Below are 26,464 nucleotides of genomic sequence, written 5' to 3'. Positions count from 1 at the left end.
AAGGTAGCGGCAGAGCTAGGATTTAAGCCCAGAGAATGTGCTCTTGACTAGTATGCTATACGGTAAGGAGTCTAGAAAATGGACAGCCAAACAGTCAGAACTTCCCAATATCTCCAGCTCTGTCCAGAGAGAAAGGGTACCATAACCAGTCAAGCTGACTATTTGATCTGCTAAGTAATTATTGCCCAATAATGGAGATGGGAAGATCAGAATCCATAACACTAATCATTAAATTTACCCAGCCACCTGCCCTGCTTAGATTCCATGATTAATAAGCAATCTTTTTTTTTTTAATTTTATTTATTTATTTATTTAGTTTTGGCTGTGTTGGGTCTTCGTTTCTGTGCGAGGGCTTTCTCTAGTTGCGGCGAGCGGGGGCCACTCTTCATCGCGGTGCGCGGGCCTCTCACCGTCGCGGCCTCTCTTGTTGCGGAGCGCAGGCTCCAGACGCGCAGGCTCAGTAGTTGTGGCGCACGGGCCTACTTGCTCTGCGGCACGTGGGATCCTCCCGGACCAGGGCTCGAACCCGTGTCCCCTGCATTGGCAGGCGGATTCTCAACCGCTGCGCCACCGGGGAAGCCCTAATAAGCAATCTTAAATAACTTGCTTTCCAAGGCAGATACTACTATGGGGAAAGAATACTGTGACCAGCTGTCCAAAGCATCCCAGCCGTCTTGGCAGTTCTACTTCTCATTGCTAATTCGGCATCCTGCATCTATCAGTTTCTTATAAGTCTGTGTTAACATGATTCAGTCCTTGAGCGTCAGCTGAACTCTGGATGCTCTGGCCAACCGCAAGCCTGGGTGTGGCTTCACCCCTGATTGACTAGTAGAAACCATTTATGAAAAGAGATAAACAGAGCTATTGTCAAAATCCTGCCCACCTGAGTTATAGTAATGCAATCTTCAAGTAGTCAAATGAAAACTATTTATTCAAAAGACGCAGACACAGAGAATGGACTTGAGGACACGGGGAGGGGGAAGGGTAAGCTAGGATGAAGCGAGAGAGTGGCATGGACATATATACACTACCAAACGTAAAACAGATAGCTGGTGGGAAGCAGCCGCATGGCACAGGGAGATCAGCTCGGTACCTTGTGACCAGCTAGAGGGTTGGGATAGGGAGGGTGGGAGGGAGGGAGCTGCAAGAGGGAGGGGATATGTATATGTATAACCGATTCACTTTGTAATACAGCAGCAACTAACACAACATTGTAAAGCAATTATACTCCAATAAAGGTGTTAAAAAAAAAAAAAGAAAACTACTTATATTCAGAGGTAACTAAATAGCAACCACAGATAAGATGTATTCCTATCAAAGAATGATTAACCCTAATTGGAGATATGGTCTAGCTCATCACGGCGCCCTGCCAAAACTAGAGCAGGAGGCACTAAAAGCATCTAGCTTTCAGGAGGGAAGTTCAGTGCGTCGAAGAGAAGTCAGATATTAATGTAGCTTCCACTTAAAGTACACTCTGCTGGAACCCCCGAATCTAGGAGCTGTGGGTTTCCGTGAATTTAAGGGTCTGTCTTTGGCAATGTTCTCCATCACTGGGCATTCTGATCTCCTGGCTCCTCTCACCCACTTTTCCTCACTCACCGTCTCTCCCTTGCTTCTAGAGGAGTAGAATCTTTCACTTCCCTTCAAAACACACAATTATAAAAAGTGCAACAGAAGCACACAGGACGACACACTGGCTCAGCACCCGCGCCAGCCACCTTGGCTGTCCCGGGCCACTTCGGTCCGGCCCCTCCGTCTCCTGCCTCTCATCTCCCCGTCGCAAAACAAAAGGAAGAAAGCTGGACCTTCCGTTCCTTCCCTCCGTGTCACATCTCGTACTTTTCCCAGTCCTTCTCCTCCTCTGTTTTTGGTAAAAGACTCAGGATAATGTTAGCAGGGCTTAAGGGTCAAAAGGACCAAAGGTCAAGCCCCAAATTAACCACGTGCTAGCTGTGAAACCTTGGGGAAGATATTTAAACACTCTAAGCCTGTTTCCTGTCCCTGAAGTGGCAAGAAGAGCAACAGGGCTGTTGTGAGGGACAGAATGCGAGTCACGAGTGCTTAGCCCGGGCGCGGCGCTCAGTGCAGGGGGCCAGTCGGTCACCGTGTGCTGCCGGCGCTCAGTGCAGGGGGCCAGTCGGTCACTGTGTGCTGCCAGCGCTCAGTGCAGGGGGCCAGTCAGTCACTGCCTGCTGCCCCGGCACCTGCTCCAGGTGTTCTGCTCTGAGCCCTCGGCACACAGGGCAGCTCCCCAACGGGCTGGGCTGTGACTCCCTTCTTCCTGTGGTGAGTATCTGCTGTGCCGCCACATCTGCACTAGGGCAAGGCAGCGCTACCCTGGCAGGCATAACTTACAGGTAGGAAATTCCAGGTTGCAAGGACAAAGTTTTTTGTATGTATTTTCTTTTAAATTCTGGGGAGGCCAAGCGGGGGAGGGGGGGTAGATAAGTCTCCTTTTATCAGTCCTAGAGAGTTGAATGCTAAAAGACAAGCTGCAATTCCTAAACTTTGTCTTACTAATCAGACTGTGCAAACATCAGCCTAACAACTGATTCTTATTTCTTTGAAAGTCACTAAAACCTAAATAACACTCAGGCAGGACTTCTAATCTCATTTATGATAGGGATAAGCTTTGTTTCAAATAAGCTCAGAAGCCTTTACCTAAATGGTATACTGGGAAAGGGAGGGTCTTTTCCAACAGCAGGAAAAGGGAATGTCCCAGGCTTCAGTGCTCTGCAGGCACTCCCCAGATCCAAGCTTTGAATAAATCTGGAGCCAAAACTCAAATGCAGAATTAACTCCAGTAACAAAGAAGATTTATTCTAATGACATACTTTATTGCCAAAAGTTTACTACCACAGGCAGAAACGGCACAGAAGGCAGAGAGAAGTTTTCAACAATGTGAATCCACTCCTTGCTGGTTTCTCTCTCTCTTTCACTTCAGGTGGACTTCGGTCCTCTGACCAAATGTTTTAGCCAACACAGGAAACATTCCTACCCCTCCCCTGATGATCCCTGCACAGGTGGGGCCTTCTTTACTACCTGGTGTTGGGCTTTGTACCACTAGAAGAATGATCTTTCCGTTGTCTGCATAAGGCGCGGGCTGCCTTCAGAAAAAGACACTTGACCAGACTGGCAAGAATTAAAAAGTCTGACAGTGCCAAGTCAAGGATATAAAGCAACCACGACTCTGACCCACAGCTGGTGGGAGTGTAAGTTGGCAGAACCACTGTGGAAAACAAGTGGGCATTAATTCCAGTGAAGATGAAGATGTAAATACCCCACGGCCCAGTAATTCCATTCCAATTCTAGGCACGTGACCAGCACTGCCCAACTTATCAAGTATCTACAGCGCTCCTTCGCTATGCTGAGAACTGGAGATACAAAGATGAGCAAAACCTGGAAACAGAGAACTCTGTGATGGAAATGTTACCTATCTGTACCGTCCAATATGGTGGTCACCAGCGACATGTGGCTCCTGAGCACTTGAAAGGTGGCTAATGTGACTGAGGAACTGACATTTTAATTTCATTTAGTTTTAATTATTTTAATATAAGTAGTCACATACGGCTAGTGGCTATCCTACTGTACAATGCAGCAAGAAACTGATGAATATATGCCCCAAGGTATATGCACAAGAACGTTCACTTCAGGATTATCTGAAATACATAGAACAAAGACAACCCAAATGTCCATCTGTAAGGAAATGGGTAAGCTGCAGCAGAACCATAAAATAGAACGCTGTACAGCAGTGGAGGAGAAATGAATTCCATCTACAAACATCAGTGCAGCTAAATCTTAAAAACGGCGTTGAGGAGGGGAAAAAGTCACAGAAGAATTCAGAATGTGATGCATCTTTACAAAGTCCAAACACAAGTGTATAACAAGTATTTGGAGATAAGAACATTAGTGGTGCTAAAGCTATGAAGAAAAGCAAAAAAAATGATCAATACAAAGACTGAGAGAGATCAGTGTATATGTGACAATGCAGGGTACCTTCTGGAAGGAGCACAAAGGGAGCTTCAGTAGCATGGCTTAAGTCCTGCTTCTGTCCTTTTATTGTTGTTTGTAGAACATATATTACACATACTGTTTTATGCTTTCAGATACTTCACAGTCTTTTAAAAAATGAAAAGTACTGTTGGGGTAAGATCACTGCTTCTTGTATCTCACCCACCAATTCCCCATCCATGACCAGACTGAGAGCTTCTCCATGTAGGGAACCGGGTTTTACTCATCTGTGTGTCTCCTGTCCCCAGCACAGCAAAGGAGCGCAGTAGATGCTTCATGAGTGCCTAGAAAACTGAACCCGAATCTGAGAAAACCACATCTCCCACAATCTAAAGTTGTTAACAGTTTTGTTTGCCAGGTTCCCTTAGATACACATTCCCTAAGCAGCAACAAAAAAACAACAACGTATTTCCTCCATTCTCAACGTGCTCGCCCCTCACCACATTTTAGCAGATCAGAAGGTAGAATGCCTTTTACGATCCAAGCTGTCATTAAATAACGGTGTTTCTCAACGCTAGCACTGAGGAACGGAAGCTCCATGAAGGACGGACTGCGCCTCTTCGTTCATTTCTCTACCGCTAGAGACTAGACTAGTGTCTGGCACAAGGGAGGGCTCAACAGATACTTGTTGAATGAAGAAAAAGTTAATAGTTACTATTACTGCAAGCCTACTGTGTGTCTGAATCTGTGCTAAAAACTTTACATAGATTATTTAATTTGCCCTTTACTATAACCTCAAGGCTTAGCAAGGTTAAGTCACTTGACCAAGAGCATGTAAATAAGTACTAGCTGTGGTAAATAAGTACTAGCTGTGGAGGAAACTTACTTAGTTTAAGTGGCAAAGGCAGGATTCAAATCTCATCTCCCAGACTCCGAAGTTCATGCTCTTAAACATGATGTTATACCACCATTAAATAAAACAAAGCCAAGCTATACTCCTTCTCCAATTTTAAAAGCAAATGTTAAAAGAAGAATGCTGCACGTACTAAGTGAGCTCGTATTAGCTGAATCACTGGCGATGTTCGTAGGCAACTAGGACTAGAACCAACCTGTGTAAGCCAGAGACCGGAGGGATGCGTGAGGCCATCTCAACAGTTAGCCAGGCTTTCCTCCACACTCACCGGAACTCAGAGCGAGTCTAGTTCACTTACTGGCTCACACACAGAAACACACGCCCCTGACACCAGCAAGTGCTGTTTCTAAATGTAGTAAATGTCTAAAGGGGGCAGAGTTATATCATCAAAGGGGTCATCTTATTAAAGAGACCTTAAAAATCCATTTGATCCAACCTCCAGGCAAGAGATTGACATTCCTAACCTCATTTTAATGGCAGCTGAAGTTAACTTTGGTCCTCTGAGAAGTAACTGGTTGAATCCAAGACCAGAAACTAGGTCTCGGGCTTCCCTGGTGGCGCAGTGGTTGAGAGTCTGCCTGCCAATGCAGGGGACACGGGTTCGAGCCCTGGTCTGGGAGGATCCCACGTGCCGCGGAGCAACTGGGCCCGTGAGCCACAACTACTGAGCCTGCGCGTCTGGAGCCTGTCCTCCGCAACGGGAGAGGCCGCGATAGTGAGAGGCCCGCGCACCGCGGCGAAGAGTGGCCCCCGCTTGCCACAACTGGAGAAAGCCCTCACATAGAAACGAAGACCCAACACAGCCAAAAATAAATAAAGAAAGAACTATAAAAAATGGTTAAGATGGAAAAAAAAATTATTTGACAAAAAAAAAAAAAACTAGGTCTCCTACTTCCTGGGCTCATTTTGTTCTCTTCACTCCGTCACAGCCGAAAGAAGTCAGTAAGGATTTGTTAAGGTTCCTCTCTAGGCAGCTATACTAATCCGAGTCCTTTACGTAGATTATCCTGTGTAATCTTCTTATCGATTCTGTGAGTTAGATATTATTCCCAAGTACAAGATGAGGAAACTGAGGCTCAGAGAAATTAAGGAACTCACCACAGGTCACACACACTTGGCATCTGTACTTAAGCCAGAATGGTTCCACCTCACCCTGCAGATCTGCAAGTTAAAGAGAAAACAATTAACATTAATATAGAATGCTACAAAGTGCTTTCATGTTATTGAAAACAAAATGAAAAACAAACTTCTGAAAATAAGAATAGCTTTAAATTATGCGAGCTTGAATATTCCCCCAACATTGTATCTCAGGACTGGAGTTTAGTTAAACGCCAATGAGATAACCACTGACCAACTATGAAGATGTCACCTCTAAACGTGAAGTTAGAGTCAACTGGACAGTCAGCTCAGTTGGTTAGAGCATGATGCTAAAAGCGAACTTAGAGACGCACCTTTAAAAATTCCTAGCATTTGTAGTAGATGTAAAACTAAAAATAAAGTTATTTTAAAACCTCCCGTTTAGGTTTAAAAAGATGCATTTTTGAAAAGTAATGCACTTTTTCCCTCCATTTTTCCATGTACCACACACATTATAGCTTATTTTGCTACAGCCGTTTTGAAGTCTTTCTCGACTTTCCTTCCTTCTCATCACCACATCCTCTTTCATGCAAAACAAGATGGGACTATCTGAGAGGCACCTTAAGTCTCTCAAAAGAAAAAGTACAGTACCGCATGATTCTAAGACACTAGCATCATAATTTTATTTCTATATAATGTAAGAAACTGCCTTTCAATTTGGAGACTATTACTTTTATTTCTGAGACGGCAGCAAAACTATCTTGTATCTCCAGTAGTGGTACAACTCTCATTATGTATTTTTTTTAAAGTTTTTAATTATTATGCAAATCTTAAGAAATTTAAATCTGTTACTCGGAATGAAATGCTTTAACCAATGGCTCCAACCACACCATTTGGAACATTCTGGAATCTCTGTTTCTTTTTTCAAAAATAAAATCCCAACTACTAACTGAAAAAGTAAAACTGCCTGCTAACCAACTGTGTTTCTTTTTTTCATGCCAAGGGAGGAGTTCTGCCAAAGAGGTCTCAAGTCTTCCTCCTTGATTCCTGCATCCTTTCTCCAGAAGGTTCCTAGGCTCCACGCGGTCAACGATGTGTAATTCATCGGTTTTGCTTTAAAAGGGCGTTAAGTACGCTACTCTCCTTTTCTGGTTTATAATGCCACCCCCTACTCCCCAGGGTAAAGGAAAGTAGGAAAAGAGAGAGCTACGCAGTAATCTGCTACTAAATAAAACAAGACAGCATCTCTCTCCAGAGTCGCTGCATTTAAAAAGGGTGTTAATCCTCATTTTATTTCACTTTCCTTTCTCCTCAGTCTGGAGTTAAAAAAGCAGCTCACTCGATGTTATCAAATCATCAGATGAAATGTTCTAGAAATAGCCTCCTATTTGTGGAAAGAGTCAGGAGACACAAAAATGGAAGAGAGCGCTTGAATCGTCTTTCCTAAAGCATTCCGTGCGTAACGAATGCAAAAGCAAAATCCTGGAAGGCTTAGCTCTGAATTTAAGGTACTTCCAAATGGGGCTAATTAAAAAGCTAAAGTAAAACGGAATCAGAAAACAACCAGAAACGCTGATATACCAAAAGCAAAGTTCAAAAACACACATCCCGGAGCCCGGGGCGCACAGCCCGAATCAGTGCACAGCTGCTTTAGGTGCGGTCTCTACAGCCCTCCCCGGCTCGTCTGTTTCAGGTTACACAGGCTAGGCTCGGCCGGCTGTCCCGGTGCGCCCACTCCACACATCCGCAGATGACTCAAAGCGCCACCTGCCCCCGCACGTCCCAGTTCCTGACACCGCCGCGCCCGTCCGCGCACTTACGTGTCCGCACACACACACGCACACACACGTGTCCGCACACACACACGCACACACACGTGTCCGCACACACCCTCGCCCCGGCTCCGCCCAGGAGGCGGACTCCGAGCAGGCAAACCGAGCCCCGCCTCGGTCAGGTGGGTGGCGCTGTCACCGCGGCCGCCGAGCCCCCCGTGTCCCCAGCGCCAACTCCTCGCGGCCGCCGGGGTTCCCCCAAGCGCAGAGGCCTCGGCGGCTCCCACTGCGCGGGGCGGAGTCTGCGCCCCTCACCGCAGCGGTGTCGCCGAAGCCCCGGAATTTAAATAGGGGCGGGCGGGGAGGAAGGGGAGGATCCTCTTTTTGACTTTCGGCGTCGCAGTTCCTCCCAGTCCGCAGGCGGCCGAGTCGGGGCGGGGGGCGCCCCCGTCTCTGGAGCGGCTTCCGGCCTCCCCGGGCGCTAGGGCTCTGTAGGTCAGAGGGAGCGCCCCGAGGACGCCGGCGAGGCGCGCGCGAGGCCCCCGCGCGCCCGCGCCCCGCAGGCACTGCAGGCGCCGCGCCCCGACCTCCCCGCGCGCCCTGCCCCGGGCTGTCACGGGAGGCGCCCGCAGCCGCAGCCGCCCCTCCGGGAGCCGCGCGCGCACCGCCGTGCCGCGCAGAACGCGGCTGACGCTCGGCCGCGGCTCCGCGGTGCCCTCCTTCCTGGGACCCGGCCTCCCCCCCCGCCCCGCGCACCTCGGCGGCCGCTGAACCGCCGCGCGGGATTCCGACGGTGACGGCTCCGCCGACCCGGCTCGGGGTTTCTCCGATTTCGGCGTCACAATAATAAGGAAGTTTCCCCGCAAGCCTGCGGGCGGCGGAATGCGCCGGGTGAAGGATGGCGCGCACGGCCAATGGGCGCCCTTCTGGGGCGGGCCCGCAGCCCCGGCGGCCGCGGCGGAGCCCGAGGCGGGGCGGCGAGGTCCGCGGGCGGGAGGCGGGGAGAGGCTCAGGCCCGGGAGGGCGGAGGGGGCGGGCCGAGCTGAGGGCACCGGCGGGCCTGGCGAGGGGACGGCGGGGCAGGTGTGTGTCGGCCGAGCGCCGGCTGCAGGATGCAGAGCATCCGCGCCGGAGCCGGACTGCTTCTCCCTGGCGGGGAGGGGAACGAGACGGATCCGCGGTTGGCTTTCCCGGTTCTCAGCTCTCAGTCTTATCAAATTTGTGCAGAGGTGCCCAAAAGCCTTGGGCACGGCGGGGGAAACCTAGAGGGGGGCAATTGAGGCGGAGTTCTTAAGCGTCGTATTCCGTCCACGGTGCAGGAGTCTTGTTCCACTCGCCGTTGGAGGGCTGGAGGAGGCGCCGAGCCGAACGCCGGGCTGCGCGGGAGGAGAAGCGGGAAGGAGGTCGGCGCTTTCCTGGGACCCTCGCGGAGAGCTGGCGTGGAAGAGGAGAGCGGCGCGCGGCAGCGACGGGGGGCTTGGGGAAGACTGGAGCGCGGTGGCGGGGGGAGCGGGAATCTTCGCGTCTGAAAGACACCCTGTGGCCTGAAGCCCAGTAACGGATGGAGAAGTTTGTCCTCGCCCACTTTCCCTGGCACTGAATCTCAGCGCTTCCTCCTCGCCCTCCCCGAGGTTACAGGGCTTTCCGAGCTCCCCTGGTCCATGTCTGATGCACAGATAATCCTGGGAAGAAAACATTCTCACGAAGGTGACCTCCTGAGTCTACGCCACCCCACCGCCGCTTCTCCTCTGAAATTTGCAACACAGAAGCAGAATGCTAAGAAAGTACTACTTTAACCCGAAGGAATGACTTTACTCGGGGAAGAATTTCTGTAACCGGCCATTTGAGCCGGGAAGGTCCTTCGAGGCCAGATTCTTCCCAGGGAGGTCCGGATCAGGTCAGGTCAGGTCTGTAGTTAATCTTCTCTGAGAATGTAACAGGTTGACCAAGCAGAAAAGAAGTTTGGGGGAGTAGTATATCCTGGGGACGGGGCACTGTTGGCTGGCATATGTAGTCTCAGTGACATAAGCAGGTTGTCAGACGCTCCTGAGACGAGAGAAGAAAGCAAAATCTCAGTTACCAGGTAACTGACGGACATCTAAGAAAATGATTCCAACCTTTGAAGTCTGAATCACACTGGACCCTTTAGAAACACTGGGGACAAGATAAGCACAATTTCCTTATGCTCCAGAGATGTGGCAGTTTCACAAAAGTCCAGGTCTCTCACAAAGACATAATCCCAACGCAGAGATGGTATCACCAAAAAGAACTGGAGGAATGGCCAAAGAGAAGTCATGGTGGGAAGGAGGGTTCCTCATGGTTGAGAAGGAGAGAGTGAGATTCTATTTTCACGTGTCATCAATTTGTATTTTCCTGTGTAATCAGTCAGCGTTTAGGTCAATTATCTCTGGCCCATGGCTCAAGTGTTTTCCATATGAAATTTTGTCTTGAGGAAAAACTTGCTTATCAAAGACTTAAGTCTGGAGTTGAGATAGGAGTGATGTCTAAATTACAAACTGAGGTACTCTAAGCGTCCTTACCAAATAAACAGCCAGAAACCTGGGAACTTACTCCTATGCAGAACAATCAGTGAAGATACACAGTACTTCACTTTATTTTCTTCACTGAACCAACATAAAACGGCAGTTTCCTCAGCAAGCATGTCCTGCTCCATTTACCAAAATGGCTTTAAATGGCCCCAGCAACAACAATAGTCATACTAGCAGATATTTAAACTGGCTTGAAGAGGCCATGGTTTACTTTTTCTTTCCATTTCTATAGCTCCGTCTTCCATCCATTTCTTTCTGACTTCCGCATGTTCCCTAACAAATACCCTGTATATTGAGCACCTACTATAATACCAAGCCCTGTGGATACATTGGTGAGCAGAACGGCACAGTCCCTGTTACCTCGGAGGGGTAGGCAAACGTTAACCAAATACCATACCAAGGGTTAGAGAGTGGCTAATCATGAGAAATTTTATAAAAGAAAAACATTCATGTTAAAAATAAAATATTTAACCCCAACAAGAACTGTAAACAAAACTGAAGATGGATTGAAGGATGGATGAAGGGATGGATAGATATGTGATAAATCCAGTACAGCAAAATGTTAAGTATAGGTTCTATGTGGTGGGTAGATGGTGTTCACTGTACCTTACTTCTTACTTTTCTGTGTGTTTGAAAAGTTTACATTAAAAAATGTTGGAAAACCCAAAATAAACAAACAAATAAACAGGGTGATAAATTCTAACCGTAACCCGTGACAGGCAGAAGGGATCCCGTGGTCGTGGTCCAGCACTGGGCAGACAAAGGATCCCCAGCGACAGGGGCTGATTCCCGGGGCTGCTGCACCTCCGGCTGAACAGACGGCAATGTGCTCCATTCTCCACACCTCCCTTCTCGAAATGCATATGCCTGTTTTTGAACTGAAAGAAATTCAGTGCAGCAGGAATACTCTTTAATAATTATTGTTCTCTGTGTTTACTTACTTGCACGGCAGACAAACGTCACTTGGTAAATTTACACAGAGACAGACTTCTGGTATCTCAGATTAAACATGTGGGAAAAAGGGGACTTCCCTGGCGGTCCAGTGGTTAGGACTCGGCAGCTTTCACTGCAGTGACCCGGGCTCAATCCCTGGTCAGGGAACTAAGATCCCGCAAGCCCCACGATGCAGTCAAAAACAAAAACAAAAAAACCCAAAAAACATGTAGGGAAGAAACCAAGTCAGCCACAACATTCTGTCTTACAGGCATACTTTTGAAGAATAGGTGTCTTCATCTCTAGGAAGGGAAAGCTCTGATTATTTAACAGGTAATGGGTATGCACCCTGTGAAGCTACACAATCACAACAGTGTTTCTTGGTTCCCCCTGGGCCCCCAACAAATTACTCATTTTGTCAGTCAAGTCAATACTCAAGGGGAAAATTGGTTGTAAAACATTTTCCACATTTTTTTGGTTGCTTAATACAGTTTATCTGAGAGGCCTATATAGTCCCAGGATAAATTATCTAAACTTATTGAAAACCGTCCTGTAATACACAGCATTAATTTATTAATGTGAAAAATAACTTGGAAAAAAGATATGGTAAATCAATATTGCCATCAATCAGATAATCATTCAGTATTTATTGAATGTCTTCTACATGTAGAGTTGCTGGAAAAGAAGCACCATTCCTGACCATAAAGATCTTACAGCCGTTATGACTATTCCTTTGTTTTTCTTGAAACTATTCATAGTTTAAGTTTGCATTGGTTTTTCTTTCCTTATCTTACCGTCTCATTTGGATGAGACACAAGCACCTTACCTTAAATATAAGAAACTCACTAGCGTCATATAGGTGGAAATTAATTAACATTAACAAGATTGGATGGTTGAGCATGTCCTAAGAAAGTTTTTAGGGGGAACTTTGGTTTGTCCCGGAAGATTGCATGAAGTAGAGCCTTGTAGCAATGCGTAGTTGAAGTTGCAATGAGTGTGGTGTGTTAATACAACATTTTCTTTAATCCTAGCAGAGGCATCTGCAGTATGTTGCCTGATTTCTCCCTCTCATTTTTACTAAGTAAATCTATACTTTTAGCACACTCCAGAAGAAATAAGTAATCAAGGGGGTTCTGTCTGTAAAGTTGATATATACTATAACATAATGTAATTTACTTAATATGAGTCTGTAAAAAAATAAAACAGGATTGTTTGTGTTTCCAAACTTTACGGCTCCCCTTTATATAAAGGGGAACTTATAACTGTTATTTAACTTTCTATTGGCCTTTGGCATTTTGTTTTCATCCTACATGTAGGTAAAAGCTCAGTGAAATCAGCCATTATATTTACTTTCAAGTTGTGGACCAACAAACTGTTCTTGCCTTATACTTATAAGAGACTATAGTATCTTATCTTGTAGATACTGTAGCTGATTGTGTTTCCCTTTTTCCAATGGCTTTTGAAAGCTTACAGCAAAATGTATGTCCCATCTGTACAGAATCTTATTGCATGCGTTTTGAGAAGTAACCTCATTTCAAGGTTCCTTTTAACTTTGCTGTCATTTTCCCATTGTACTCATTTTCTTACCTAATTAAAAAAAGAACTTGTTTTTCTCTTTACAAATGCAATAAATATACACTATATAAGATGTTTAAAATACATATAAGAAAAAAGAAAATAAAAACGATCTGGTCTTTCACCACCCATTTGTAGTTCTTAATATTCTGTCATTTCTCCATGCATGTATGTGCATTTCTAAAAGTGGTTCATTTTATACATAATATTTAACACCATGTTTTCTGAAGTTAACGATATATTGAACATCTTCAATAGATTTAAATACTATTTTACAACAGCATTTTAAACAATTGCAAATATCCACAAAATAGATATACTATAACTTAACCAATTTCCTGCTTATTGCATGCTTAAATTATTTTCAGTCCTTTGCCATTATAAACAATAGTGAAACACAGCCATACATGGTGAACATAGCTAAATGATTGCCTTCGCTCTTGATTATTTCCTTTAGATAAATGCCTAAAAGTGGAATTGCTAGGTTAGGTAGAAGGCAGACTCTTTAAGGCTTTGTAGTGTATTGCCAATTCTCCCTAACAAACAATAACACTAGCTAAATACACACACAATGTCTAAGTGGCCTCTGCTCAATCCCCTCACCAGTAATGAGGTTGTTTTGTTTTGGTTTACATTTTATCTTTTTTTTACTGTACTAATTTTGTAAGCCGCCTTAGGTATCAACTAGAACATGTGGGATATAAATAAATAAAACAAAAAAATCTTCTAGTAAAATCTTAAAATTAGCTTAGCTAAGAAAGTTAAAATTACCTTAAAATTAGTTTAGCTGTTTCTAAATATTCATATCAAAAATTACCTACATGCATAAAAATGTAGTATTGGAGTTCTCGGTCCTTTGCTGAAATTCTGTTTGATGTCATGTGATTCCCACAGTCCTTCCACATAGTTGCCAAAAATAAAAGATTCCAAAAAGGAAGTCTTGTACAAACTCACACTATTGTTAATCTTTTTCACCTTCAGTACACATGCACAAGCCGATGGCAATGAGTTGATGGTTCACCAAGTTTCACAGAAAACTGAAAAGCAGACGGAAGTGTCAGAATTTGTGTTATCCAGCAGTGGTAGCCAGAGAAGGCATTTCATTGTGCATTTCTGAAAAAGAAAACTTAGTGTACTGATTTATAACGTCCATTGTGGTCCGATCACCTTTGCCATTAATCACCTTGTTATGGGTAGCAGTACGTCCCAGGCATAATCAAAGAAATTGTCCGTACTCACCAACCATCAGGTAGGCACGTACTTTGAGTTCTTTTGTCGCCTTTAGGGGTAGATTTGTACTATTCCATCCAAGTTCTTGTCTGGTTCCCTTTTCAATTAACTGGATAAAATTTCAAGGTAAATGTATACCTGTCAGGCTAGAACCAACCAAAATGACCTGCCCTGTACCTGGAGTGAAACATATACCCTGGGTCTTATTAACATTATGTTCTGAGGAAATGTACTGATGTTTCTGAGGGTAAATGTACTGATGTTTCTGAGGGTAAATGTTAGGGGGTGTAGTGGATTAAATAGTTTCCCTCCAAAATTCATGTCTACCTAAAACTTCAGAATGTGAACGTATTTGGAATAGGGTCTTTACAGATGTAAATAGTTTCATTAAGATGAGGTCATACTGGATTAGGAGGGCCCTAAATCCAACAACTGGTGTCCTTATAAGAAGGCGGTGTGAACACACAGAGACACACAGGTAAAACCTTGTGAAGATGGAGATAGAGACTGGAGTGATGTATCTACAAGCCAAGGAATGCCAAGTAACCACCAGAAGTGAGAAAAGAGGCATAGAGAAAAGATGCCCCCTCAGAGCTTCCAGGAGGAACCAACTGCTAACACCTTGATTTCAAATTTCAGCCTCCAAAAGTGAGATAATATCAATACATTACTGTTGTTTTAAGCCATCGAGTTTGTGGTACAAAGGTAAGTGTGTTGCTACAAAAAGCATCTATAACAGGCTTTTAATGTAGTCTAGCTATGGCATCTTGTCACCAGGATGACTGCCAGGACTGACTGACTGACCTGGCATCTTAGACCAGAGTTCCCTTCCTCAGAGAGTCCCATGTGTGTTCTTCCCAAAGTGCCAACTCAATCAAAAAGAATGACATTCCAAACTCACAAAGTCTATTCTTAGTCAGGATATACGGGGAGCTGTACTCCCCAGCTAGATCTTCCCAACAAGCACTGACATCTCTTTGTGAGCAAATGTAGGTTAGCCAAATCTGTTTTTACAAAGTGCCTCTTTCCACATGATATTTTGTTACACTATCAATCAAATCATAGTTCCATATCAGTTTCACTCAGAAAGCATATAAATTATAGAAGATTGAACTTATACAAGCCTTGACTTTGATGAAATTCTAGTCATTTCAAAAACAAATGCTTGTATTTTCCTTGATATTGCAGCAAAGCAGGTACCCTTTATGATTCGACTATAATAGTAGAAACTGAAAATTGTTTAAATTTATTTTATTCTCTTATTGAATTAATATTTATCCCATAAAGCAAGACTCTGAATGTTAAACTTCATGACTATGGAGAGGACCCGGGGAAATCAATCATAACTATAGGAAACTTCATCAACTACAAACCTGGTACACTCCTTTATATTATTAAAAGGAAATCTTGACAATAATTTTTATTTTTTTTTAAAGTCAACATTATATTGCAAAACAAAATGGAAACTCTTCATTTTTATCTGTACAGAGACGGAAAACCAGTTACCTAAATAAATTGCTTAGGAAAGAGACTCTGACCCCAGGTCAGCCTCTGAAGCATTCAATGGACTTGGCTATGCTAAATCTAAGCTACGTTGAGATTTAACTACAGAAACACTTTACTTAGAGATCAACTAGGCAACTGTTGATGATTTATTTCACTGGAAAAAAAAAATAGTTGCTGCTAATTAGAAGCTACCTCACCTGCTGTATAAAAAAATAAAATAAAATTCAAAAATTAAAAAAAAAACATATTAAACTTTCTTTGGGTTATTTGTATGGAAATATGTTAATATAAATGTTTCAGACATTACATGAAATTCCTAAAGATCTTATATGTTCTGGTATAATGTTATAAGTCATAATTCTAGTTATTATTTTAAAATGTATATCTCAGAAATAACTAAATTTCCTTGTCAATTGCATTGTTATGAACTTTCACCAAATCTTTAACCGTGGTCATTTTTAAGTCTTTTGTCATATACAGACAGTTCTGGGTGTACTCTGATGCTTTTGCAAAAATGTTCCTATAAAAGGGTTTCATCTTCAAGGAATTCATAGAGAAGACTCTGACAAGTACAGGTTTCTGGTAACTGACTACACTGCTGAACTGAATGAATAAGCATTTTCAGAACTCTAATGGAAAACTGATGAACTCATAAAAGTGCTAACAAAAGATCAAGATAAAAAAATTAATTACATGGGACTGAGTGAACTGAGGAGGATGATTATAATTTTTGTGACTTTCTGTTTGAATAAAAAAAAAAAAGTAATACCACAATGGAAAAAGAAAATGAGATATTTTAAACAATTATTATTCTGTTTGTGTGGACCTTGTGGGTTCGGGATTCATAGGGGTTATAGTGAATAAAAGAAATGCCTACTTCTCAAAAAAAAAAAAAAAAAGCTACCTAAGCTTTCTATGTCTCACCTTTGAAAAGAGATTACCAATGATAATTATTTATTGAGTTATAGTACTTTAATATTTACTTTGTGGAAATACTAGTATTTGTAATATTAGAAAACCCCTTTAAAAAACATAGATGAGGGATTTCCCTGGTGGTCCATTGGTTAAGACTCTGTGCTCCCAATGCAGGGGGCCCGGGTTCGATCCCTGGTCAGGGAACTAGATCCCGCATGCCACAACTAAGAGAGCCTACATGCTGCAGCTAAAGATCCCGCGTGCCGCAAGTAAGACCCGGCACAGCCAAATAAGTAAATAAATAAATATTAAAAAAAAAAAGAAAACCCAGGGACTTGCCTGGTGGTCCAGTGGGTAAGACTCTGAGTTCCCAATGCAGGGGCTTCGGGTTCAATCCCTGGTTGGGGAACTAGATCCCACGTGCATTCCGCAACTAAGAAGCCCGCGTGCAGCAACAAAGATCCCACATGCCGCGACAAAGACCCGGCACAGCCAAAATAAATAAATTAATTAAATAAATTTTTTTAAAAAATAAAATAAAATTTCTTCATCCATTTTTTAAAAATAGATGAAATATTCTGTAAAACACCAAAAAAAGAATCTTTTAAAGAACACATTGTCAGCAAATAACTCTCAACAGAACAAAAAAACTCTGCAGCTGCTTTGCAAGCTGCTTCTAGAAGCACAAGAAGCCCTGAAATGGGTCTAGTAAGGGAAAAGAGCGGCATGAATTAGCAGTGCTGTGCTGCAGCAAAAGAACGACTGTGGAGTTTTCATGTGTCGCCCTTTCTTTTTTTTTTAATTGAAGTATAGTTAATTTACAACTTAGTGTTAATTTCAAGTGTACAGCAAAGTGATCCAGTTATATATATATATATGTACATATGTACACGTACATATACATTCTTTTGCAGATTCTTTTCCCTTATAAGGTATTACAAGATATTGAGTATAGTTCCCCGTGCCACTCAGTAGGCCCTTGTTAATTTCCTATTTTCTATATAGTAGTGTGTATATGTTAATCCCAAACTCCTAATTTATCTCCCCCCCACCCCTGCTATCCCCTTTGGTAACCATAAGTTTGTTCTCTATGTCTGTGAGTCTATTTCTGATGTGTTGCCTTTTCTGCTTCCTCTTGCCCTTTGCCTGCCCTCTTCCGCCCTCTGATATCCCATACCAGTAGAGCATGATTCTTAACTTTCTTTTTTGATCTTCTATCCTTTTGAGAAGCTGATGAAACTTATACACTGTCACCACAAAAACGGTGCATATACTCACATAATTAATAACTCACATAAGAGTTAATAATGGCTCACATAAGACTTCTAAGAGTAGCTCGGCAGGCATTCTAAGAGTGTTCATGGACTCTTTGCCTCAACCACTTACCAAATCTAAGAACACGATAAGCACATTCATACTGAAATGCAATAAGGCTTAATACTTGGCCATTCTCTCCCAGAAGGGAGTTTTAAGTGAGGTGACTTCACCTCTGATATAATGGATCCAAGTGATATAAACATCATTGGACAATGTGGGAGCTGCATTTTGCCTCCTAAGGGCCCCTTCCTGAAGCCCCAAAATCAAACCCTCATATAAGGTAAACTTAATTTTGGATGCCCTCCCTGGAACCCAAGCAAAATATATAAAATTGACTCATTTTTCCCCCAGAAATTAATTCCCCTTCCAATGCCTTCCTAATCTAGATTCAGAATCTTGGAATTTCTTTGATTCTCAATTCTTCTCCCCTCATCTAGTCATTCATCAGAAACCACCATTTTTCCTTTGTAATGTCTTTCATATCCATCTCTTCCTCTATATGTTAGTTTCCTATTGCTGCTGTAACAAATTACCACCTACTTAGCGGCTTAAACAACACACATTTATTCTCTTATAGTTCTGGAAGCCAGAAATCCTAAATGAGTCTTACAGGGATAAAATCAAGATGTTGGCAAGACTGATTCCTTCTGGAAGCTCCAGAGGAGAATCTGTTTCTAACCTCTTCCAGCTTCTAGAAGTTGCTCACTTTCCTGAGCTTGTGTCCACGTTACTCCTATCTCTATTTCCACAGTAACATCACCTTCTCCTAATGTTGCCCACCCGCCTCCCTCTTATAAAGACCCTTGTCATTACATTGGACACACCCAGGTGGTCCAGGGTAATTTCCCATCTCAGGATCATTAATCACATCTGCAAAGTCCCTTTTACCATATAAGAGAACATATGCACAGGTTCTGGGCATTAGGACACGGACATCTGTGGCAGGCCATTATTCAGCCTTCCATACTCCACATCACTTCTTTCTCAACCCCAGTTTAGGTCCTTATCTGTATCCCTGGACTACTTCAACATTTCCCTAACTGCCTTTTCTGACCCGCACCTCCCTCCCAGTTCCTTTGGTCACTCTAGATCTGACAAATATTCATCGGAACTTAGTTCTTCAACCTGCTCCCCACACCCATCCCAAGCCCTGACCCTAGCTTACTTTGGCCCAGCATTGAGCACTTCTATCACACTGATCTCTACACTGTCCCCCTACACACACACACACACACACACACACACACACACACACACACACTTTAACGGAGAGACCTACCCAGCCTTTTCCGGGAATTCCTCCCTGAAGAGAAAGCCTGTAAGGTTAAATTTTCAGGACGTAAAGAGAGGCCAAGCAGGGTAAGCGCAGCCCTGGCAGAGGGAACGGCAGATGTGACAGCTGTGAGGCCGAGGAGAGCTGGTCATTGTTACACACTGAAAGGACTGCCAGGTTGCCAGGGTGGCTGGAGCGGAATGCACAGAGAGGGAGGGGCGGCAGAGAACTTCCGAGAAAAAGGCAGAGACGGAGCACGCAGAGCTTTGCAGGGGTTCTGATTTTTTTATACGTGCAATGAGGAGGTTTTGAATAGATCGCTGGTTCCTTGATGGACGGCGAGGGACGGAAGGGGAACAAGAGTAGGGTTAGATAGACCAGCTAGGAGGTTATTGAGGCTATCACAGTAATCCAGACTGGAAACAGCAGTGGCTTGGGTTCAGATGATGGCAGTGGAGATGAAGAGAAGCAGATGTAGCCACGATCTATTCTGGAGGTAGCAGAGAAGGGAGCTGGAGGGTTGGGAGAGGAAAAACCAAAGAAAAGTCCTAGATCTCTGGCTTGAGCAGCTGGTTAGATGGCAGTGATGCCCTTTCCTAAGGTGAGGAAGGTTGAGAGACGACAGGTTTCAGAACGTAAATAGTGTCCTCTAAAAGTATAAGATCCTTGACGGAGTGTCTAGGTTTAAACTTTGCTTACCAGTATACACAAGCACCTAGCACACTGCCTGGCCCGGCGAATACTAACTGAACCGGTTTTGATGATAATTCTGTAACATCCTGATGATTCACTGCTTATAAAAGGAGACTCAGCACATTTAAGTGAAATATTAAACAGACATGGGACATAGTTAAAAGATTCACGTTTCAAATTTATGAAGTGAGAGTGATAAGTTAATGTCTTCTACGCATATGAGCCTTATGTAAAGCAAGGGACTTTTTTTCACAGAATGTCTGATGTAAAGAAAGTCTGATGCTCTAAGCTGATACTTCGGAAAGGAAAAAGTCATAAAACGTCACTGTAGATGAGGGCTCTTATTATTACTTGAAGTACTTAAATTCTATTATTTTAGAGAACTGACTCTTAATGGCATGACAGCCTTGCACTACTAGCTTTTAGTGAACACGGGAGCAAACGAGAGAGCAAGTGACAGCTGCTGACACTTGTCAGATTTGACAGGCTACGGAGGAGCCCTCGAATGACACTGCAACCAAATCAGTACTCAGCTTTTAAACTCTGAGGGCAACATGGTGTTTAGCATAGTCACCTTGACATGTGATTTGCATGGCCCAACTCTACTAGAAAATGGACTATTCGTTATGTGAAAAGGAGGAATCCTATGCAAAAGGATACAAATGTGTATCTTCATTGGTGTTTTGCCAAAAGGGATCTAGTATCTTTAATACTTTTCGATAGGTTATTGGCATCTAGCGTCCTTACTATTCCAAGAAAGGCTTTTCAAAAACTGGCACTAGCTATCACTGAATATCAGATTTGATAAGGGAGATTTCAAACTCAGTTAAATTTATCCAGACCTGAAATTTTATATCTTGTCTAAGTGAGATCTAAAACAAAAACAAATAAGCAAACAAACAAAAATGCTCTAGGATAGACAAGCAGTACATTTTTAAAAATATGCTGAAAGGATTAAAAATAGTTATTAATTCCTTACAATCCAGTAATTCCACTTCTGGGTATATACCCAAAAGAACTGAAAACAAAAGTCTCAAAAAGATATTTGTACACCCATGTTCACAGCAGCACTATTTTCAATAGCGAGAAGCTAGAAGTAACACAAGTGTCTGTCAACAGATGGATGGATAAACAAAATGTGGTATATATGTACAATGGAGTATTACACAGCTTTAAAAATGAAGGGAATTCTGACACAGGCTACAACATAGATGAATTTTGAACACATTAAGGTAGGTGAAATAAGCCAGTCGCACAATAAAATCAACTACTATACAATTCCACTTATATGAGGTACTTAGAGCAGTCAAATTCATGGAGACAGAAAGTAGAATGGTCACTGTGAGAGGCTGCAGGGAGGGGGATATGAGGAGTTAGTTTCATGGGCACAGAGTTTCAATTTGGGAAGATGAAAAAGTTCTGGAAATGGATGTGGTGATGGTTGTACAATAAAGTGAATATATTTAATGCTACTGAACTCTATGTTTAAAAATGGTTAAAATGGTAAACTTTATGTGTATTTTACCCCAATTAAAAATAATAATTATTAATTAACTTTAAGTCATAAGGGGTCTGTCACACGAGCAGTAGTATAATAGTCTGACAGGATAAGACATTTAAGAGTGGGATCCTAATCTCAACCCTACCTTTCCAACATCCGGCACTGTGGGTATTAGTTCACAGTAAAGTCAGTTTGAAACAATAATGGATGAGTGTGGTCACCAAATAGTTTTTGTGCCCTATAGAATTATTTTATCCAGGATGAGAGATGGTAGTTCGCTTCTCTTCTGACCAGTCTACATCCCATTCTGTTCAGCTACAGGGAAACCCTTTCAGAGAATCATAGACAAACTGAAATGGGTTCAGGGAGGCGTAATCAGGAGAGAGAGAGGATCTGAGAAGTCCTTTACGAGAAACAAATGAAGGATGACACACTAGCTGTAATGAAAAAAAGTAATTTTTTTTTAATGAATGGGAAGAACAGAATTAAGACCAAATTTTGGAAGCTACACAGTAAGACAGTTTTCAGGTCAGTAGAAGGAAGAAATTTCCAACAGTTTCCATAGCACTTTATCAGTACCCCTCCTGTAGAACTTTCCACTTTCTATCTTTAACTAAATTTACTTCCAGAAATTACCTCAATAGCCACATAACACCTGATGGTGCCCATATTAGGCCCTGAAATACTTGTTTGACGAATAAAAGAGTGTGAGATGATTAAACAAATGACTGTCGCAAGTAGCCAGAGATGAACCAAGCTGTCCTGTGAGGGAAGGCATTCAAATACAGGCTAGTTAACTACTTGGCAGAGGTGTTATGGAGGAGATCCAGGTTTCGTTTACTTGGCTGGATTAGATGACTTTTAAAGGCCTTTCAAGCCCTAAAGATCTATGGTTTCATGACCCGGGTTTAAGCCCTGGCCCCGCCACTTTAGTAGCACTGTGGCGTTAGGGAAAGTCACTGGGGTGCTTTGCTCAAATGGGATTAAAATATATACCCCGCTTGCTACATAAATTATTTGGAAGATCAAAACAACATTTTAATACGAACAAACAACAAAAACCAAAAAAGAAGGTTAAGTGCCTCCCTCCCTTGACTGGTGAGAAGTCGTGAATTTTTAGAGGGCTCCCTAGGGAGGCGGGTGGCAGCCTGGGCTGGGAGGGACCAGAACCAGAGGAACTGGCTATATTACAGGGCTTATCCCTGAGGGTAAGGCAGTGTTAACCCCAAGCACTGTGGACCAAGGGGCGTAACCATTTCAGGCTTGATGAAGGTCAGCGTCCAGCTACGGCAGGTCAGTCCCACAAGAGGGACAAGAGTACACTCTCATACTGCTGTGGGGCATGGGAATCGAAGACACCCACTGGGGCAGGTGTTTCTAGATTAATCAAGGTCTCAGCCAAGTGGATGGGATTCAGGTTAATCAAAACACTTAAGAAGAAAATGGGGCAGAAGCCAGGGGTCTAGGCCAACATGGAGGGAAGTGGAGAAAGGTTGTGGCTCAACCCAGACGCTTCAGAGTCTAACTGAAAGCACTGAAGTGAATGCCAGGCCCCAGCTGATGGGTCTGGTGCTGCAACTCTACCGCTGCCTTGGTCAAAATAGACTCTTCAGCTGCCTGAGGTTAAACCTGTAAGAAGAAACCATCAGGTAATACAGGTGAATCAGGGAGAGAGGCAAGATTAAATTGGGAAAGTGCCCTGCAATTTATAAAGGGTTATACAGGTGTACATGTTTATAGCTTAGTGATTAGAAAGCTGCCTCCAGAGTCAGATTGTCTGGGATTGAATCCGATTTGATTCAGTTTGACTTAATAGTGGGCCCCTGCCTTACCTTTCTGTGTCTCCATTCCTTCGGGTGTAAGATGGAGATGATAATAGTACCTACCTCAAAGCGTGGTCTGGGGTTAAATGAGATAATGTGGTAAAGCACCTAGAACAGCACCTGGCATAAAATAAGCTCGCAACAAATATCAGTAATTACAGATTTTGCCTAGAATCAGTGATCCATTTTGATCTACATACCTAGGTCATTTTTTTCCACTCAACAATCTATTCTTCAATTATGTTTCCGGTTGTCTTCTTCCAGTGGTTCTCAATCAGGACTGATTTTGCCCTGAGGGACATTTGGCATTGCCTGGAGACACTGTCGGTTGTCACTATGTGTGAGTGGAGGGGGCAGGAGGTTACTGGCATCTAATAAGTAGAGGTCAGAGGTGCTGCAAAACATCCCGAGATCTAGAGATGCGGCTAAACATACACACAGCAGCACCACACAACAAAGAATGACCTGGCCCCAAATGTCAAGGGCGAAGACATTGAGAAATCCTGACCAGACTCATTTCTAGTAATCAGCAGAATTTCATTTAATGCAGCTCTGAAGGAGAAAGGTGGCATCTTCTCTTTCCTTCACTTTCCAGAGCCCTAATACTCTGAAAAGATGGAATGTACGCAAAGCCGCAACCCCCGGTGGGCACTGCCACAAAGACTCTTCTTACCCTTGTGCCTTCTTACAGTGCTCTGGAGTTGGGGTGTGGCGGGACTTATACACCCCAGAAGGCAGTGGACCGTTTCATTCCTTCCAGTGGCTTTCAGGGAGCTGCAATTCTCATACGGGTACAGACTGACTTGGGGAGTGGAGGTGAAGAGAGACGACAAGGGTCTTCGTATCTTCTTTCAGTGAGGATCATTCTGTTTCTGGCAGCATAATGTCAGTGGTCTGTCAACTATTTTCATTCTTCAGTTGTGTCTTGTTGCTTCATGGATGGTGGAAGTTCCTTCTGGTGGATGGTGAAGAGATTCCGAAATTCAACCATTCTGGAGGGGGAGTTTGGGGTTGACATCGTTTCTGGAACAACACGAGTGTTTTCGCTGACAGCTAGCAAAGGCTGCCAGGGCTGCCGGTCAGGTGTCCCTTAAAATCATTACCTTCTCTTTACTCCTGATCATTTGTTTTGGAAAGGGTACATTAAGGCACGGGCATCTCCTCTGGGGCGATCAATAAATTTGTAGTGAGGACTTCCCTTTTCTCAGATACTCAGAGTTGTTAGAATTAGATTTCAAATCCATGCAAAGATGTGGGAAGGGAAGCTCTGAACCCTTTGGGTCACCATCCTATCATCCTCTCCCAGAACTGCCCAGAATTCCAGAAGTCAGCGTAAGTGCATGGTCCATGGTTCACAGGTCTTTAGTGACGCTGCCTGGTAGCAGTGTGAATAAATGGTTATATTGTACAAATTTCTAATTTTGGGTATAAAATATTCAACTAAAAATGGCATCTAATCAAGGGATTAAGCTTTCTAAGAACTGGAAGTGGCTGTATTATAAACCTGATGAGCTTTATGTTCCATGTGCACACAAAGAATGTTTTCTAATGACCGATGAGTAAGCTAGCTTTTCATTTTCTTCTCCAAATGGCTATAGAGTTTCTTTTGCTCAGTGAAGACTGATCTTGAATACACACAAATGCTGAAACCCAGCTGTTTCTCTTCGTGAGCAAAAAGCAGTCTTAAATTAGTTTTTATAACATATACATATCTTTCACTCTAGTAAAGTGCAATACTCAATAAACAATGTTTTAATTAAAATCCGGTGAACACTTTTCCTGTTCTTTTTCTCCCTAGTCTTGCCCCATATTTTTTGCACCCCACAAGTATTGCCAAAATATAATTTTTCAAAAAACAATATCAAATTACTGACCTTTTTTTAAATATTTACTTATTTATTTGGCTGCACTGGGTCTTCGTTGCGGCACGCAGGATTTTCGTTGCCGCATGCAGGATCTTTAGTTGCAGCATGGGGGATCTAGTTCTCTGACCAGGGGTGGAACCCGGGGCCCCTGCATTGGGAGCACGGAGTCTTAACCGGTGGACCACCAGGGAAGTCCCCCGACTTTATTGTGATTGTAGAGGTTATGATTAAAATGTCCCCATTTATGTAACTTTAATTACAGGCTTCATGAAGGAGAAGACTTTTACCACTTTTACACACTGATAAATCAATTTTTGGTTAGAAGACGGCTTGAGGCCACATTTACTTCATTAACTGCCACCAACTGAATGGCGGCCATAACCCTGAATTTCTGAGTGCTTATTCCTTGGTAGAGTAGAATTGATACTATCAGGAAAACTACATTGTCAAAATCAACTGTTTTGGAGGATTTCTTCTTTGGTGCTGTACTGTATTATCTAAATTGAATGTGTCTAACTGGAAACACAGCCCTTTCAGCACATACTTGGAAACCAACTGTATTAGCTTGCTAGGTAGGGCTGCCATAACAAAGTACCACAGACAGAGCGGCTTATACAACAAAAATTTGTCTTCTTACATACAGTTCTGGAGGTTAGAAGTCTGAGACCAAGTTGCTGGCAGGGTTGGTTTCTTCTGACGTCTCTCTCCTTGGCTTGTAGGTGGCCATCTTCTCTCTGTGTCTTCACATGGTCGTCCCTCTCTATGCATCTCTGTCCCAATTTCCTCTTCTTATGAGGACACGAGTCAGATTGGATTAGGGTCCACTCTAATGACCGCATTTTAACTTGACTGCCTCTTTAAAGATCCTGTCTCCAAACAGAGTCACATTCTGAGGTACTAAGAATTAGGGCTTCAACATATAAGTTTTAGAAGGACACAATTCAGCCCATAACACTGTCAAAAATCCAGAAATAGCAAAATTAAAACCACCAGAACAGTAAATGGTATTTAGTAAAAGTTATTGCATATAAGAACAGTTTGAGAACTGGGAGATTTCAAATTTAAAACTGATATGAAGCTCAAGGACGTGATGTTACAGGATGATTTATAAAATGAAAATGAGGAAGTTGTTTAACTTTTACAATGATTGGTTATTTCAGTGGGGGTTTCCAGATGGTAGGGGGTTGGTTAAAAGTGATTATCTGATAACATATTTAGGAAGATAACACATTTCTTTTATGATTATCAGAGGCATTTACAAGAAATAACCTAAGTTAACTTTTACTTATGTTCATGAAATAATTTCCATTTAGTTTTGCTTCTGTGGCTTAAATGGTTTTGTCTGCCAGGGAATTTTCAAGTCTGGTCTCCATTTTGTATTTAATTTTAACAATACCAATTCACAGACTTTTCCATGTTTTTCATTTGGTTTAGGTGGAATAAAGTAGTCCCAGATAAATATTTCGATACAGAAAAATTGTATCTAAAGTATATTCAAACTGGAGCCAGATTATAGCACAAGCATAGGTTGTCGGAGATTCTTAAATGTTATTGTTAGAGATGGCAGATTT

General features: G+C 43.0%; 1 protein-coding gene and 1 long non-coding RNA gene across 5 annotated transcripts in view; both read right to left on the bottom strand.

Moving 5' to 3' along the window:
• The window catches only part of HERC3 (HECT and RLD domain containing E3 ubiquitin protein ligase 3), a 148,372-nt gene extending 139,806 nt beyond the window's left edge, over window positions 1-8,566 (bottom strand). For all 4 annotated transcript variants that reach the window (XR_011073889.1, XM_068542442.1, XM_068542443.1 and 1 more), the window contains exons 1-2: window positions 8,470-8,566; window positions 5,963-6,025 (exon numbers count right to left, since the gene is read on the bottom strand). The gene's annotated coding sequence lies outside the window, so the exon portion shown is untranslated. The remainder of the gene's footprint in view (window positions 1-5,962; window positions 6,026-8,469) is intronic.
• A 13,118-nt stretch (window positions 8,567-21,684) lies between these two features.
• The window catches only part of LOC137763965 (uncharacterized), a 43,196-nt gene continuing 38,416 nt past the window's right edge, over window positions 21,685-26,464 (bottom strand). Inside the window, exon 6 of the long non-coding RNA XR_011073888.1 lies at window positions 21,685-25,847. This is a non-coding gene — a long non-coding RNA (uncharacterized lncRNA). The remainder of the gene's footprint in view (window positions 25,848-26,464) is intronic.

The sequence above is a fragment of the Eschrichtius robustus genome, chromosome 4, assembly GCF_028021215.1.
Source record: "Eschrichtius robustus isolate mEscRob2 chromosome 4, mEscRob2.pri, whole genome shotgun sequence".
Lineage (NCBI taxonomy): Eukaryota > Metazoa > Chordata > Mammalia > Artiodactyla > Eschrichtiidae > Eschrichtius > Eschrichtius robustus.
Note: the sequence above shows the minus strand (reverse complement) of the source record. Positions and strands in the feature narration are given on the sequence as shown.